This window comes from Miscanthus floridulus, chromosome 1 (genome assembly GCF_019320115.1).
Source record: "Miscanthus floridulus cultivar M001 chromosome 1, ASM1932011v1, whole genome shotgun sequence".
In the NCBI taxonomy this organism is placed as follows: Eukaryota; Viridiplantae; Streptophyta; class Magnoliopsida; order Poales; family Poaceae; genus Miscanthus; species Miscanthus floridulus.
The window spans coordinates 148,406,756-148,422,453 of record NC_089580.1 but is presented as its reverse complement, the minus strand read 5'-3'; positions in this window follow the sequence as shown (position 1 = coordinate 148,422,453).

Below are 15,698 nucleotides of genomic sequence, written 5' to 3'. Positions count from 1 at the left end.
CATGTGATTCTCGTCATATCGTTCACGTTCATGGAGTTCCCCCACCGTGTAAGTCGTTCTTGATCTATTTATAGCAGATCAGTCTTGTTTTTATTACTATTAATCAAGGATTGATCTTGGTTCACTTGTTAACACTTTTTTCTGATCTCATCTCTGGGATCTGGCGTGCATATGACCTATTTGTCGATCATGAGGGTGCTAACTCCTACGACACAAGATAATGGTCGATTGTCATCGTCACGGGCAAGCAAGGTCAAAGGACGGGTCATCGTTCCTGTGGGCAAGTCGTCGAGCAGGCAGGTCATGGCCTAGCCTATATGCATGCCATACGCGGCATGATTCTTTTTTCCACAGCTACGAATGTGCCACGCTTTGCCGTTGAACCTCTTCGCTATTACTGTTCTACTAGATTCATTAGATTATAAATCCTGTAGATTTTAATATTTCTAGTAGATCTTGTGTGGCGTACAAGACTAGTTTTTTTTTCATATAACATCCGATGTGTTCTACTAGTCTTTTTTTGGTACGCTCCACGGACCACAGCCAATGATGCTCACATGCGCCTGTTAGGTCTTTGCATGTTATTAGTTTTCACAGTTTTTGAACCGTGCCGCCATGGATGTGTGGTTCAAGTTCTACTACATCAATCCTGAATATTATATATATATATATAGTGAGTATATTCAGTAGCCAGCTACAAAATAAGTTATTCTGTAGCCACCTTCATTTACGATAATTTTATATACTAATTTACGATAATGTCAATACATATTTACGATAGTTGGGTTACTATAAGAGCATCTCCAAGAGTTTGCTATCTCAACTTGGCATCCATATAATTTTGGCAAAACAAGAAAAAAATAGCCTCCAACAGTTTGGCAAAACAACTTGGCATCAATAGCAACTTGGCAAATCTTCCCTCCGCGCGCGCAAATATACACGCGCGTATACGGCTTGGCATCCGGGGCTCTTCGTTCGCTTAGCGGGCCTCTTCGTTCGCTTAGCGGGTTTTTTTTATTTTACCAAGTCAAAAATGTCAAACTCTTGGAGATGGATTGTTTTTTTACTTAGCATATAATTTTGGGAGTTGGCAAATCACAAGATTTGCCAAGTAAAATTTGACATGGGGATATTTACCATAATGTTATAGTAAACCACTGTAAGAAGTTACTATAATCTCATAAATTAACATAGTAATTATTTTGTAGCCACTTTGAGTTACGATAATTACTATGCTAATTTACAAGATTATAGTAACTCCTATGTGATTTACTATAACGTTATGGTATATATATATATATATATATATATATATATATATATATATATATATATATATATATATATATATATATGCTCTAGTAAATTGGTTTTTTTTTGTCTTGAACAAGCACATGCTAGACGTACTGTTGCTGGATATGTCTGACTGAACTCTAGATAAAGTTTTCTTTTCCGCATCACCTGGAAGGCATATTGCCCCCACGTACTATCGTTGTACTGGAATCACACCGCTCGAAATCGGACACAACATGCGTGATGCCTGAAGTTGTCGCGGTTCGGCTTGTGCTACCCGCATACCACCGTTGAGCAGCCAATATGCACTTGGTCTCCACTACGGCGGTGCAGCCTTGTCGTCGCCTGTTGTGGCAACACCATTAATCCCCTCTATATGCTCATGTCTTGTCTTGGTTCAATGCAATCAATCCATCGGGGTGCGGTTATCGTGCCTTCGAGTGGTACATGTAGTAGGCCTAGACGGTTGTACCGTCATGCACTGCTCACCACCTGGAGTGGAAGCAGGAGCTGTCACGCACCTGCCAATATACAAACACCTTGGTGCCTTCGCACCATTACATCGATGCATTTTTTTGAAAAGCCTTGAAGGTTTATGTGTTTCTTATGGCAATATCTTGCATATGAGCTTGGGTGTATGGTACATTTTTTTTTTTTGCTATTAAAAAACCTGAAGTCAAATATAATAGCAGGATTTTTTTTGGCAGTGGTATAGTATGCGGATATTTTGTGACGTGGGACATGAAATACCTCTTTTTAGGGTACTAACTTGTTTCAATACAGTGCACTTTTCCACCGTATTTTCTAGAAGCAGAATTTTCTAGATTTATGAGCTTCCATAAAATTTGTGTTAAATTGGTTTTGACCCCCTTGGAAGTTTTTATGTTGCCCCTATGTTTTCCTTGCATTGTTTGTATGTGAATATTATATGGGTTATAAAATCCTAAAGTATTATCCTAAGACCAGTATAAATACCCTAGCACATATGCTTGGAAAATTCTGGGAAATAAATGAAATATGTATGAATATATAAGACCCATTTTTTCTCTCTAGCACTATCTTTTGCTTTGGTTTATTTACCCGAAGTAACATAAAGAAAAACCATTCACATGAGACTTGTTGGTATATCAGACACCTAAATTTAGGGTTCATTTGTAACTTCCCTCGCGGGGAGCTAATACCTTGCCTAGGTATAATTTCCAAACATGATAGTATAGGCTTATAACATTCATCGGGTCAACATAAGATCTGAAGTCAATATGTTTGTCCTTGTCTCTCTGCTGCAGAAGCAGCATAAGATGTCATCCTAACTGAGGTTTGTTTTAAACCAACGTTTCGTGACTTTAAGCTAATAAATAATATATTCCCCTAGCAACATGAGGTTGCTACAAAAATACAAAAGAATTAATTTTCTAGGATTTTTCCTGATTAGTGTGAAAGCACAATACTTTTTCTCGATGATGAACATTGTTTGTCCTTTCTTGGACTAGTGAAGCCCCGAAGTGCATATAAGGACTCAAAATTAGAGGTACCCATAGTCGCTGAAATGACAGTGGGCATCATGGCGGGAAACCACTGTATTGTCTACAAGTAAAGTAAGTCGAATGATATGGGTGGAGTGACTACTCTATGCGACAATATACTGGCTAGTAGCCCAGTATATGCTACACCTCACCTAATTTAGTAAGATCTACCTACCAACTACCAGAAGATGGAAAGTGGGTAAATAAGTTTGAATCCCACATCACAATGAGCTAGAAGCTAACATGGTATTAACCAGCTATCTATTATATTAGTAATCCAAGGCTCTGAAAGGCCACATGGATCTTAACAACATCATTGCTAGTGATGATATTTCTTACATGTATCTTTTACCTATGAAAATTGTGCTATCAGATGTCCCAGAAGGATATTGGTCACTGTTGCTCTTGCGAAGCAGTATTTTTTTTGCTTAAGTCAATGACTTTGCATTAAAATAATATTTCCCAGATAAATAAAAATTCTTGGACTTATATGTTCTATTTAAATGCTTCTCTTCATGCTGAACAATGAATTGATCCAAGCCATGCTTTATAGATCACGAAATATGTTGCAATAAATAGAATGACTCAATTTTTACTATATGGTATGAGTAATTGGATCAAAATTTTGGACAATAAAGTAAAGAGCTGGACTATGATATTACTCTGCATCCAAAATTTCTGCTTGGTAACCATGGCTAAATGCCATATTTTTGCTATCATACTTATGCACACCAATCTTAACGCGTCTCAAAGCGCAATACCACCATTAGTTGTTTTTTCTCATGCATATGACCTAGAAGGTCAATATAAGTAATGGATAGATTGATTGTTAATCAACAATTGGTGGACATTAGCCCCTAAAGAATTGTTATTGCTAAATTATGGGTTAGGTCAATAACTACAGGTGTTAAGTCTAGAAGGCTGTATATGCATTTGTTGAAACCAAGAACATGCAGAGCAATAGTTATAATCCACCAGAAGTTATGGAGTCAACAAGAAGTTGAGGATACTCCTCCTGTAGTAGGAAATACACGCAGTATTCATGCAACTGCATTAATAAAGTCCGAGCTCACTGCATACAAAAATTATAATAGACCCCCTAATAAAGTGCGTAATATTTCCCAAATAAATCACCACTAAAGCATACATATACACCACTAGAAGTTGGTAAATGGGGAATTTTAGTATGCTATTAAATATCTCGGCATTAGGATGAGATGAATGCCCATTCTGTGGAATGCCTTGATATTTATAAATCAAAACACACAAATCCAAACTAAACTAGTTGTTTAGTTAGACTCCTCTATTCTATAGTATGGAGTTATGCCATATAGCTATTTGTATTAATGAGGAGCAACCAGATTTGTTGAAGTCTAAATGAATGCTTCTACCTAAAGTAGATGTGGATATACCCAAGATTAATTTTGTATCCACGTGACTTATTGGCATTTTGATCAAATTATGCGGGGATGCCTGCAAATAAGATCTATCGGCCTAAGTCAAAAGCATATGCTCATGAAGCAAACTCACATTATGTGTGATAAAACTTCTCTCTTACTCCTGTAGAGAAATCACCCTGCCGGTGAGTCACCTCACGATGAGGTTCATCCTAAAGATGAAAATCCTAGCAATGCGCGTGTACTATACAACTAGGAAAATACGGAACATTAATGGATCTATTATTTTGGGAAGTAACGATAAGATCATTATTAAGATGTTTAAAGTTGGAAAATATATGTCCAGACTTGTTTACCTCTATAATTGCTAGATGAGTCTCTTTGTGAGAACCCGGATCCAGAACAATGTCCATGACAAGAGTGCTTGAAGCTCTCATATTCAAATGAAATATGCAATTGAGGTTGAACCAAAAATCGCTAAGTGAATATCTTGAACCTGATGTTCGGATAATTATGGGTCATCATTGAAATCATGGGTGGTGCAAAGTGATGGTTCAAAAGGCCCTAATAGAGACCAGTTCTGGCATAAGTTTTACAAAATATGTTCCGATATATAATGAATCTAGCTAATGGCATGAATCAAAATATGCAGTTATGGGATTCTGAAAATCCATGAAGAGCAGCACTGAAATCTCATACCAATATTGTCTTTAAGAGAAATGATCTCCCCATAAATATAACAACTCCCTGAAGGATTTTCCTTGAAGGAATATATGGTTAGAAGTCTGAATGCACCCAAATAAGTGAATTCCTTGGAAAGAATAAAGACCCATATAATACCCAAGAGATAAGAATAAAAAGAGGGACCGGAAGGAATGACCACATGCGCATTTCATGAGCTTTTACTATGAGTGTATATATACTTGTGATATAATGTGTTCTCCACTTGAAGTTTTGGAATAATTGAAGTATCCTCTAGAAACCGATATGATATATTTTGGTGTTACTAACAATACTTTCCCCATTACGCTAGAAATACAGACTTGTGATGTCTTACTAAAGATAAAGATTCTCGAAGAATCTAGAATCAATCCTAGAAGGAGTCACCACTATTATGAATAGAGAAAATTATAATGATTGATCACATCTCGAAGATGCGTGTCATTGCGACTTTAGAGTGCACAAATATGCATCTCGATGTATGCATGCTATAATATAATAAATTTTGCTCAGCATTATTCTCTATTCTCAATGTTCTTGAAGAACAACGAGACAAACATCACGAAGACTAAATGTTGTGAAAATCTTGTAATCTCACTTGCACTATCCCTATCTATGTTTATTTCCAAATAATGGTTAATGCCATGAGAATGATTGAATTCACCGAATGTTATCATCAGGGGGGTATTTACAAGATATTAATCGTCATTCATGATACTTTGAAAGTCTCAAACAATGCCTAGAAGGTGTTATTCTAAAGGTGACTTCCTAACCTCTATTGAAGGCTCTATCATGACACCATTTATGAAAATGGGTTTATTGTTTATGTACACTTTATATTTTTACCTCACGAGTTCCAGAAGTAAGATGAGATTAAGATTATGAAATGATCATTGAAATGTATGCGATATACTTGTTAAGTCTTTGTGCATACGCTTCCTGTAGAAAGCGTTCTTGGCATAGCGGGATAGTTCTACAAGGTTCAGGGGAAGAACTTACCTAAAATATTAAGCCTTGATCAGAATTATAGAAAATTCATAATGATATGATCCAGAAGGTCAGAATTTGTCCTAAAGACATATGTTGATGAGTTTTTCTGAAGTTTCTATTGTAAGGTTTTTAATGAGGCAAAAATGTGCAAATGCATTAAGTGACAATAATGTACTCTTTCTCCATACCATTGGGTTTTTGGAGTTTTAGTGAGGTATGTATTTGTCATGGTATTCACCCAAGGGGGAGTGTTAAGAATTCCTCAATTAGAGGATTGATGGGCTCATACCATATATGCCCTAATGGGCTCCTACCATATATGCCCTGAAGGCATATCTATATAAAGGACTACATGTACATCTATATGGACTAATGAAGAGATGCTCCCCTCATATACCTGTGTCTCCTGTGTGTTCTTGTATGTTGTTCTTGAGGATGGAATAGGGAGACGGAATCTATCTACAACTTCTACGCGCCTCCTATTTGGGATCAAGAATGGGAAAGTGGATCCAGTAATCCATGAATAGGCCAATTCTTAATAGTGCACACCACAAATGCATACACCTTTTTAGTCCTATTGGGCAAGGCTTACAAGCGGCTTCAGCGCGTTCTAGCTCCTGCTGAAACCTTGCATGTACGAGAAATTACTCTTTGCAAGAGCCCAAGAGAAGCCGGGATCATTTTTCTAATGAGGGCTGTTGACGGTCACTAACATCAATTATAAACCATCAACATAATCTGCATTTATATTTAATTCCATCACCAAACATAGGTATAGGGGTTTAAACTAATGAATTCCATGAGCTTTGGTAAATATTTGTATGTAGAAGGATTTATCTAGAAAATAGCTCCTGGGACCACTGTCATACACTCCAAACAAGCAAACCGATGACAACAAGTGATTCAACCCGCGAAAACTGTGAAAGACAACTCTAGAAGGTTTAAGAAGATACCATGTCGAAGCTTGGGCCAAATGACCATGAAAGTGGGATGGCCAGCCCAGCCCATAGGCGGCCGGCCTGTCACGGAGCCCGCTCGCCCTCTGCCGCCTCGTACTCCTTCCTACGATCTACACCATTGATTTTAAGGCGGTTTTAGGTCGGTTTATCCAACGGTAGTCGAGGGAGTTGACGCGGATCAATGATGTGGCGATTCCTTGCCCCCTACTCTAGCTCGGCTTATATATAGCAGCCCCTACCCCCCTCCCTAGGGGTGATCCTGAAACCCTAATTCATATCCTCCTCGTCAGGATCAGAGCCGGCTCTCAAGATGTAGAAGTAGAATAGCTCTAGTCGAGAGTTAGGGAGAGTTGAGCCATGCTCGAGTTCTAGAGAAATCTTGGGAGGTCAGGTATATCTTTGTATCTTACTTTTGCAAGACTTATGCTTTAATATAGTTATCTTCTCTATTCACTTTTATGCCTTTCATGTATATGGTTAGTATAGTTATCATACATTAGCATGGGATCTAAGCTTGCATCGAGTGCTCTAGTTATTATATGTGATTAGAGTAGTAATTAGTAGTCTAGACGTGGTGTCTAAACTATGAGTTACCTATGATTGCACCCAACCCCCCGGATAGTTGTGGTAGCCCTAGGTGGTGATAGCCCTGATGGCTGATGTAGTCCACCATGTTTGGGTTGGTGTTTGTAGGACCATAGTCGGAGCTTTCTAGTCTCTTTCTCATCCCTTTCTGTGGCTAGTGTTCCGATGTCCCAAAGTGATATTGTGTGTGATCGCTATATTTACCCATGCTTTAGTTATACCCTCTAGTCTAAACTAGAATAGAACCGAAGTAATAGAGAAGTATTTAGGAACCTTGAACTCAACCGTTGTCCTCTCAATTTAGTTAGACTGCTCATTTATGGAATTCTCTTATGTGTGTTATTATTCATAAATTTTATCATAAACAACACTTACCCCCACTTTAGTTTAGTTAGTATACTAGTTAGTAGATACATGATAGTGAACTATCAACTTTTTTAACCATTGTTTCCCTGTGGATAAATACGATACTCTAGAATATTGTCAGGTGAAGGCTACAACGGTATCCGTGCGCTTATGGATTTATCTATGTGCATTTAAAAATACCAACAAGGGCTCAGAGAGATAAATACAGGGCTTCACTCAGGTCCTCACAAACTTGACAAAAAAATATAATAACATTGTCATTGGATCTGTTTTTGCCAAACGTTTCTTTAAACAGTTTCATCTCCACCAGAGAAACTGCTCCATAAGCAAAGGCAAAGCCAAAGTCCTTTTAGGAGGAGCCGGAGATGTGCCAATATGACCCTAAGTGTCTGAGATGGGCGCTATAACAGATGGATGGCTTATTTTGGTTAGGGACAACCATATATACACCAAACATGTGGCACAATTTGGTTACAAGGGAAAGGTTGGTGATTAATTAGTTTGAATATTAAACTCCAAATGCACTTTTCTCTTAAATCATGGGTCTTCTGGTTATATTAGAATCACCATGTTGCTTATACATATAAATATCTCAACATTTTGCATATAAAAATGTTGATGCACATATAAATGCACATATTGTTGATGATTTGTTAAATTAGGATTCACAAATTGTTGAATCAAGCTTAGATAAATGTTGACTTAGGATTCACAAATTGTTGAATCAAGCTTAGAAAAATGTTAAGAAACATATAAATAAAAAATCATAATCCAATATAGACAATTAGTTATAGAATATTGTCGTGAACTATCCATAGGAGGTCCTTTGTGATAGTATGGGCCTTGGATACTCCCACTACAAGGGAAAATGCCTCGGATACCCTGGCCTATATGTGATATGTTGATCCCTAGTCGGACAACAGATCCTACGGCAGTCCTTTTCAAGAGTAGTCCAGAAAGAGTTTGTGTTCTCTAACTCAATTGAATAATAAATGAAAATGATTATAACTCTTTGAATACTTAAACATATTATGGAAATCAATTATACATGGAGTTTGCATTCTCTAACTCAATTTTTGTTTCTGCATTTACTTTGCATTTCTTCATGTCTGCTTATCTTTCCTAGTCTAGAACCTGGATGCAAACTTGTTTTGCGTTATAAATAGCAACACTAATTAGAAAAACTTAGTGCACATTTAGACAGAATTTATATAGATTTTTCATATGTGGTTCTTGGGCCTTAGTTTTTAAGTGACATAATGAACCCCTTCACTCGTTCTAAGCATGAAAATAGAGTAAAGGTATGGGTCCCCCACCTTACCATCCACCAATTGCTAAAGAATTTTATTGGATTTGAGACAATCACGAGATGGGCCGTTCTAAAATTGAACAGCCAGAACTATGGCATTTGGTTATGTCTTATTGACAGGCTTTGAACGAGAAATTAATAAAGATACATTTCTTGTCTTAGGCGTCACGATCCCTTTAGGATACATAAACACAACTTGGTTTTTATTATTACAATGTCTTAGATAAATATTGAATAATGAACAAAAAAACGACTACAATCTTTTAAATCATAATAGCATATTATAGGAAACAAATATACAGTCAAAGACTGAGTTTGACACTCGCACTGCACTCTATAAAAATGAATGAAAGGGAGTATCCATTTAGAATAAACTTTTATGACTAAACTCAAGCAAAACACATATACACCCACGACGGGAAGTACATATATATTAACCTAAATACTCCATTCTTTTCAAATTATAAGATGTTTTAACTTTTCTAGATTCATAGCTTTTGCTATGCACCTAAATATATGTTATGTCTATATACCTAGAAAATGCTATGAATCTAGAAACAGAAATGCTATATCACACCTATGTGTTAGGTGGTTTGTTGGCACCCGAATTTTTTGTCCGCTGGATGATGAATCGATGTCCAATTTGGTGCCGGTTGGTTTGTGACACTGATTTACAGGGCCCACTCTAGACGTTACTTACTGTTTCAAATTGGGAGCCGCGCTTGTCCGATTCTAGCTGCCTCATTTTCCCGTCTTCTTCTTGCGACCCTCTCCCTGGTCAGAGAGGCGATTCCATCAGTTTCTAGGTTTGTTGCTTTTGCTTTTTCTTCCTTCGATTCCATGAATTCTTCATTGTTTGGGTATGCTGGATCCGCATTACGCTAGGCCACTGTCGATTCATGTGCCGCAAAGCCCTCCCGTGTCTATTGCGTCACTAGCAACGACGACCACCACGACAAGGCATTGCAGCCGGCTCACCCGTTCAAGTCCTCACGGCTCACCTCCGCCTCCACCTCCGCCTCCACCTCCCACGTTACGCCACTGCCCCTCGTGCTGTTTCCTTTGCCCTCGCCCCCATGTCCGGCTTCATGCTGCTTTGTATGCTACGCCCGACGTTGCGGCGGCCAGGAATGCCTCAGTATCCTGAACGCCAGCGGCCACTGCGGTTGTGGTTGCTGTCTTTGGTGCAGCTAGGTTTAACTGATTTGAGGTTCGTTCTAGTGGAGTGGAATGCCACGGATTTGAGCTGCTTAAAGTTGGGGACGGGGTTGGGGAATTTTAGTATCAATTTTGGTCCCCTGATTTTGATTTCCATCTGTTGTGTTGGCTTCTGTTCCCCTCAGTTTATTTGATCTGCTAGGTTGCTTGTGGTTGCTTCACTAGTTCACTACAGCCAATTTTACGATCTCTGTTCATGCTCTGTTTTTTCTTTTCATTTTGTCAGATCTTGTTTTCTTAACTGAATGCAGAGCAAATAATGGTTGCTGTTTTATGGCACCTTAGTATGAATGGTGTGATAACAGACTAGCATGGATATATAGGTCACTTTCTAAATTGATTTTTTAGGACATGTGAACATTTTAGTGATACATGGTGTAGCGAACGGAAATGCAGATTAGGAGTGCAGCTTATCCACATGCTGAAATTTTCCCTTATAAATTTCTCAACTGTTTCAAATCAATATAGGTTCAGATTTGGTGTCTTGTGGGGTCTTCACATGCATTACCTTATACTTACCTTTGGTTGTTGCTAAATCGAGTTTGAACATGTGTGTTATAGTGCTCTGGTTTTTCTTTATCTTAGTATCACATAGCATTGAATTGGAAGTGCAAGAGATCTAAACTAATGTGTTTCTGTATCCTAGTTTATCTATGGTGTATTTCATACTCTTGCCTTGCTGCTGAGTTTAGTGATGTTCTAATGGCATGAACATAGTAGAGGGCCTGTTTGCATATGCCTGTGTGCTTGTTACTGTATACCAAATCTACTCCTCCATACTGGTTTGTTGTATTTGTTCAATTCAGCAAGTGCCAGGAAATCTCTTTCTTGATTCAGTGCACAATATAATAATAAATCAGAGTTGAGTGTCCATGACCGCATTATAGGTTTCTCACCAGCCCCCTTCTCGTGATTTGTGAGTACATTGATAGTAGTAGTCGTAGGATTGTATACTTATCCGGGATGTCTGAAACAACGACACTGGTTAACATACAATAGGGACCTGCTACTTGTTAGCTGCATCCACCAATTACTGATTGGTTTGAACTCTTCTCCTCTTCTGCAACTCCAACCCAATGAGATGCAGCAGTAGCAGACTGCTTCTTTTTGGGTAACCAGTTGAACCCAGGGATAGAGAAGCAGGACATAGAGAGAAAGAGAGAGTTGGGGAAGATGAACAATAACTGAAAGGAATATTCTGATATTTGGTAATTTGTTTGATGCCACTCTTTGGCCTCATCCCGTTCCTTTTGTAGCCAGGGCGCTAGTATGGCTTGGGCCCACCTGGCAGGTTGTCCCTGACAATGGGTGCTTCTTTTTGGGCAACCAGTTGAACCTAGGAACGGGCATCCTTGTTGGTATCTCTGAAATCAGATTCTCTGTTTTGACTGGCTGACAAGGTTCATTGTGTAGACCTATATGGCCGAGATAGTTAGATTTGTTTAGTCTTGGTCCGTGGCCTCATCTACGCAAGAGTGTTGAGGTGGCATGGCGGAATGAGAAAATTACTGAGCAGTTTATATATATATATATATATATATATATATATATATATATATATATATATATATATATATATATATATATATATATATATATATATATAAACATTGCTGATAAGAGAGGGTGGAATTTCTAGTTGTGCCATGCAGCTTTTCCTCAAAAGGGAATTAGGAGAGGTCAGGCCAATTTTCTAGATTTGGTGCAGCTTTTCCTCTGTATGAATCCTTCTCAAATGAGATGGTGCTACTGCTACTGCACCTGTATAAATTTTCTGCTATCATATTTGCTAACTGGAATTCTCTGTGGTGTTGTATCTGTTTTCTTTACTAAATGCAGAGCAAAAAATAGTTGTCGTTTATGCCACCTTAGTATGAATCAATTCTTCATATATGTTTGCTAGATTTCTTTTTATGTGCAGCTTTATTAATTCAAGAGGAAACAAGCAATTCTAGAAAATAAACTTTTGTGTCAAACACCTGAAAGGTCTTGAGATATTGTGCATTTGTGCTAACAGTCACACTGAACTTCGTTACTTTGTTATATTTCTGCAATCTAAAACCTATCATTCATTTCGTTGCTTCAGTTAATTGGTTGAATCTCTATTTTATAACTGAATCTCTGTTTTTAACTGAAACTCTATTTCTAACATAAACTCATGTGTTTTTAACTGAAACTCTATTTATAAGCTAACTCGTATTTTTCTAGGTAATGAAGACTTTAGTTCTGATGTTGAATCTGTCAATGGGGAGAATGGTGATGATTTCAATTTGAACTCTGAAGAAAACGACTTAGCTTCTTTGGATCCACATTTGTCAGAGGACAAGATTGATGAAGTTGAACTAGTGAAGACTTGCAAGCATTTCAGACAGGTTAGTTGCTTTTACACTTGTTTTTTTCTCCCTTTTTCCTTTTAATTTCTCCTTTTACATGGGGGCAGCCTGCATTGTGTCATTTTTCTTGTGCATGGCTGGATGAGATGTGTGGGTCTTGTGGATGCAATGCTAGTGTGGTCCATGTTGTGGCTCCTTAACTTTGTACAGATAGAGTATTTTTGTCATGGTCGAGCGTGTGTTGTGCAGGAAGTGCTGATTGTATGGGGAGAGACCAGCTGTTCTCGGTGGAGAAGGCATTTGCAGTTTAGAGGTAGAGGGTTTCTTCACACACACACTTTGGTAGTCTGCAAAGCCCATTTTTTCTCTCCCCAAACAGATGGCTGGCCGTCGCTCGTGCTAATTACAATAACACTGATTGATATTTGTCTTGCTTTTGTGGTTGTGTCCCAGTTTGTCTTTCTATTTTGTTAATACTGATAAACAAGTCATCCTTGCTGGTTTTTCCTGTGTTGTGCATGTCCGCTTCATTTCCCATTAAATTTTGTGTTTTTCGTATTAAATTTTCAGCAAAAGACTTCTGATATGTTTTTGCTGGCACTAATGCATCCTCTCTGTCTGGAAAAGACTTGTTCAGTAGCACAAGTTAATTGTAATGTTAGCAGGTTCCACATGCATGAGCCAGATTTTGTCTTTATATACATATACAATATAATTGCATTAACAACAAGTAGTATTTGCACTATTCAAAATGTACAATTTTCATATATGTGTTTTGTAATTTTTGAAGATCATATATAGTATAATTGCATTAACAACAAGTTAACAGGTGGGGCTTTGCTTGCTTGTCTCAATTATATTTGTGGGATGCTTACAATTTCTGAGCAAGCTAGGAATGAGGACTAACTAGCAGTCTGCTTGTTTAGAGGCTTCGTAGTGCATAGCTAATTTGTTATGGTACATGTTTTGGTAGAATGTTTATTGCACTTTGCACTCTTGGAACAGCAGAATAATCACCATCCTCCTTTTTCCTACTAAACAGGTTACACTTCAGTGTCACCCTTGTTATATTGCCCGTTGTCATCTTTCTTATCCTTGCACTTGTATATGTGAAATCCGACCACGGAGAATGTCACTATATATGCATAGTCATTGTAGAAAATGTAGGCATAGGTAGCTGTAGTTACATTTTGCCATACTCAATTGAATCTAAACCTTAACAAAACACTCCCTACTACAAGTAGAAAACATGTATCAACCTATAGGACATAGGCATAGGAAAAAGGATAATGCAGACTTGCTAGGAACTTGGTTGTACAGTACAACTCATTCCTGCTTTGCATTTTAAGAGGCAAACTTAGTTTTCAGTTCTCTTGTGCTGAGAACATGTGAGCATTGCCATCATCTATTTGTCTTCTTGTGCTTAGCATGATAGTAATGCTTAATTCTTTGTGCTTAGCATTTTTCTTTGTTTATTGTGATTTGTGTTAGTGCACACCAAGTTTTTGTCCTTGTCCTTTCATAGAACAAAATTATTGTCCTTGTCCTTTCATGGAAAAAATTGTCTCCTATGATTTGTGCTAACACACCTTATCCTTTGTTTATTGTGATTTGTGCCATCCCACACTAAATTTTTGTCCTTGTCCTTTCATAGAAAAAATTATCTCTTACGATTTGTGCTAACACACCTTGTCATTTGTTTATTGTGATTTATGCTAGCACACACCACATCTGTGTTACTTGTGCTTTATGGCGACTCGCAACTCAGTTTTGTCCTTGTCCTTTTATAGAAAAAAAATGTCTATTGTGATTTGTGCTAGCACACACCACATCTTTGTTACTAGTGATTTGTGCCAACACACACCTCAAAAGTACAATCACTCTTGATTTCTGCTAACGCATCTTGAAATCTATTTATTGTGATTTGTGGCAACACAGACCCTATAAACTCACACTTACACTCTCTCTCAATCTCTCTCTGTGTCCCTACCCTACCAGCATCTAGCCAGAGGATAGCCAGAGCTCTATCCTCTCTCACTCTCATCATTATTTAAGATGGGACTTCACTAGACTATTTTCCTTATCTTGTGATCTGTTTTGTAGTGGAATTTGTGCAAAATAGCTCTATCCTCTCTCATTTTTTCTATTTTGTGCATGATCTTATTATCACATTGTAATATACTGTGTTTATCCTTGAGTCAACTTCATGAAAAGAATATGGTGTTTTGATATGTTTTGTTTTTAATTTCAGGTGCCCACTACTATCAGGTTTGCATTAGACGGATAAATGCCGCCCTATTTACTTGTGAAGGGTCTGATTTTGCAAGTAAGCTTACAAGATCTGATATTGCATTTTTTAATACTAGAAATTGCACTAGTTGTAATGCGTAATTTTTTAATTATTGTTTTGTAATTTGTATTATGTTTTCATTTTTCTTAGTGTGTTTGGCACCATGAATTGTAGTGTCTGCCTTGTTCTCTGGCATTGCAGTAGGGGAAGAAACGTGGAAGGAAATATAAAGTAAGCCATGAGGCAATATTTTGCTCATCTGTGTCATTGTAACTGATATCTAATAGATTTATGAACATAGAATTTGCAAATGCATTCTTTCCGCCCTGCATCTATTTGAACATATATATACTTCCTAGTCTGGTCTCAATTTTGCCATGTTTGTTTACCTGCATTTAGAAACATATGATATGTCATTAGGATGAAGTTAGAGCATCATAAAGAATCAGTATGTAGTTTTAGTATTTTTCTTCAATTTATACTCTTATTATGGTTTGTGATATTTACATACTCTTATTATGGTAAATCAATATGCAGTGTTGGTTTTCTGTACATTGTTGCGATCTATTTTTATCGTTAATTTCTGGTGCCATCTAGACCTACTGTGAATCCTTGGCATAGGAAATGGTGATCGAGCAGCATGCCCAGGGCCATTTGGAGGTCTGTGTGATCCAAATATGGCTGCAAGTGGAGGCTCATGTGAAGTTTTTTTTAG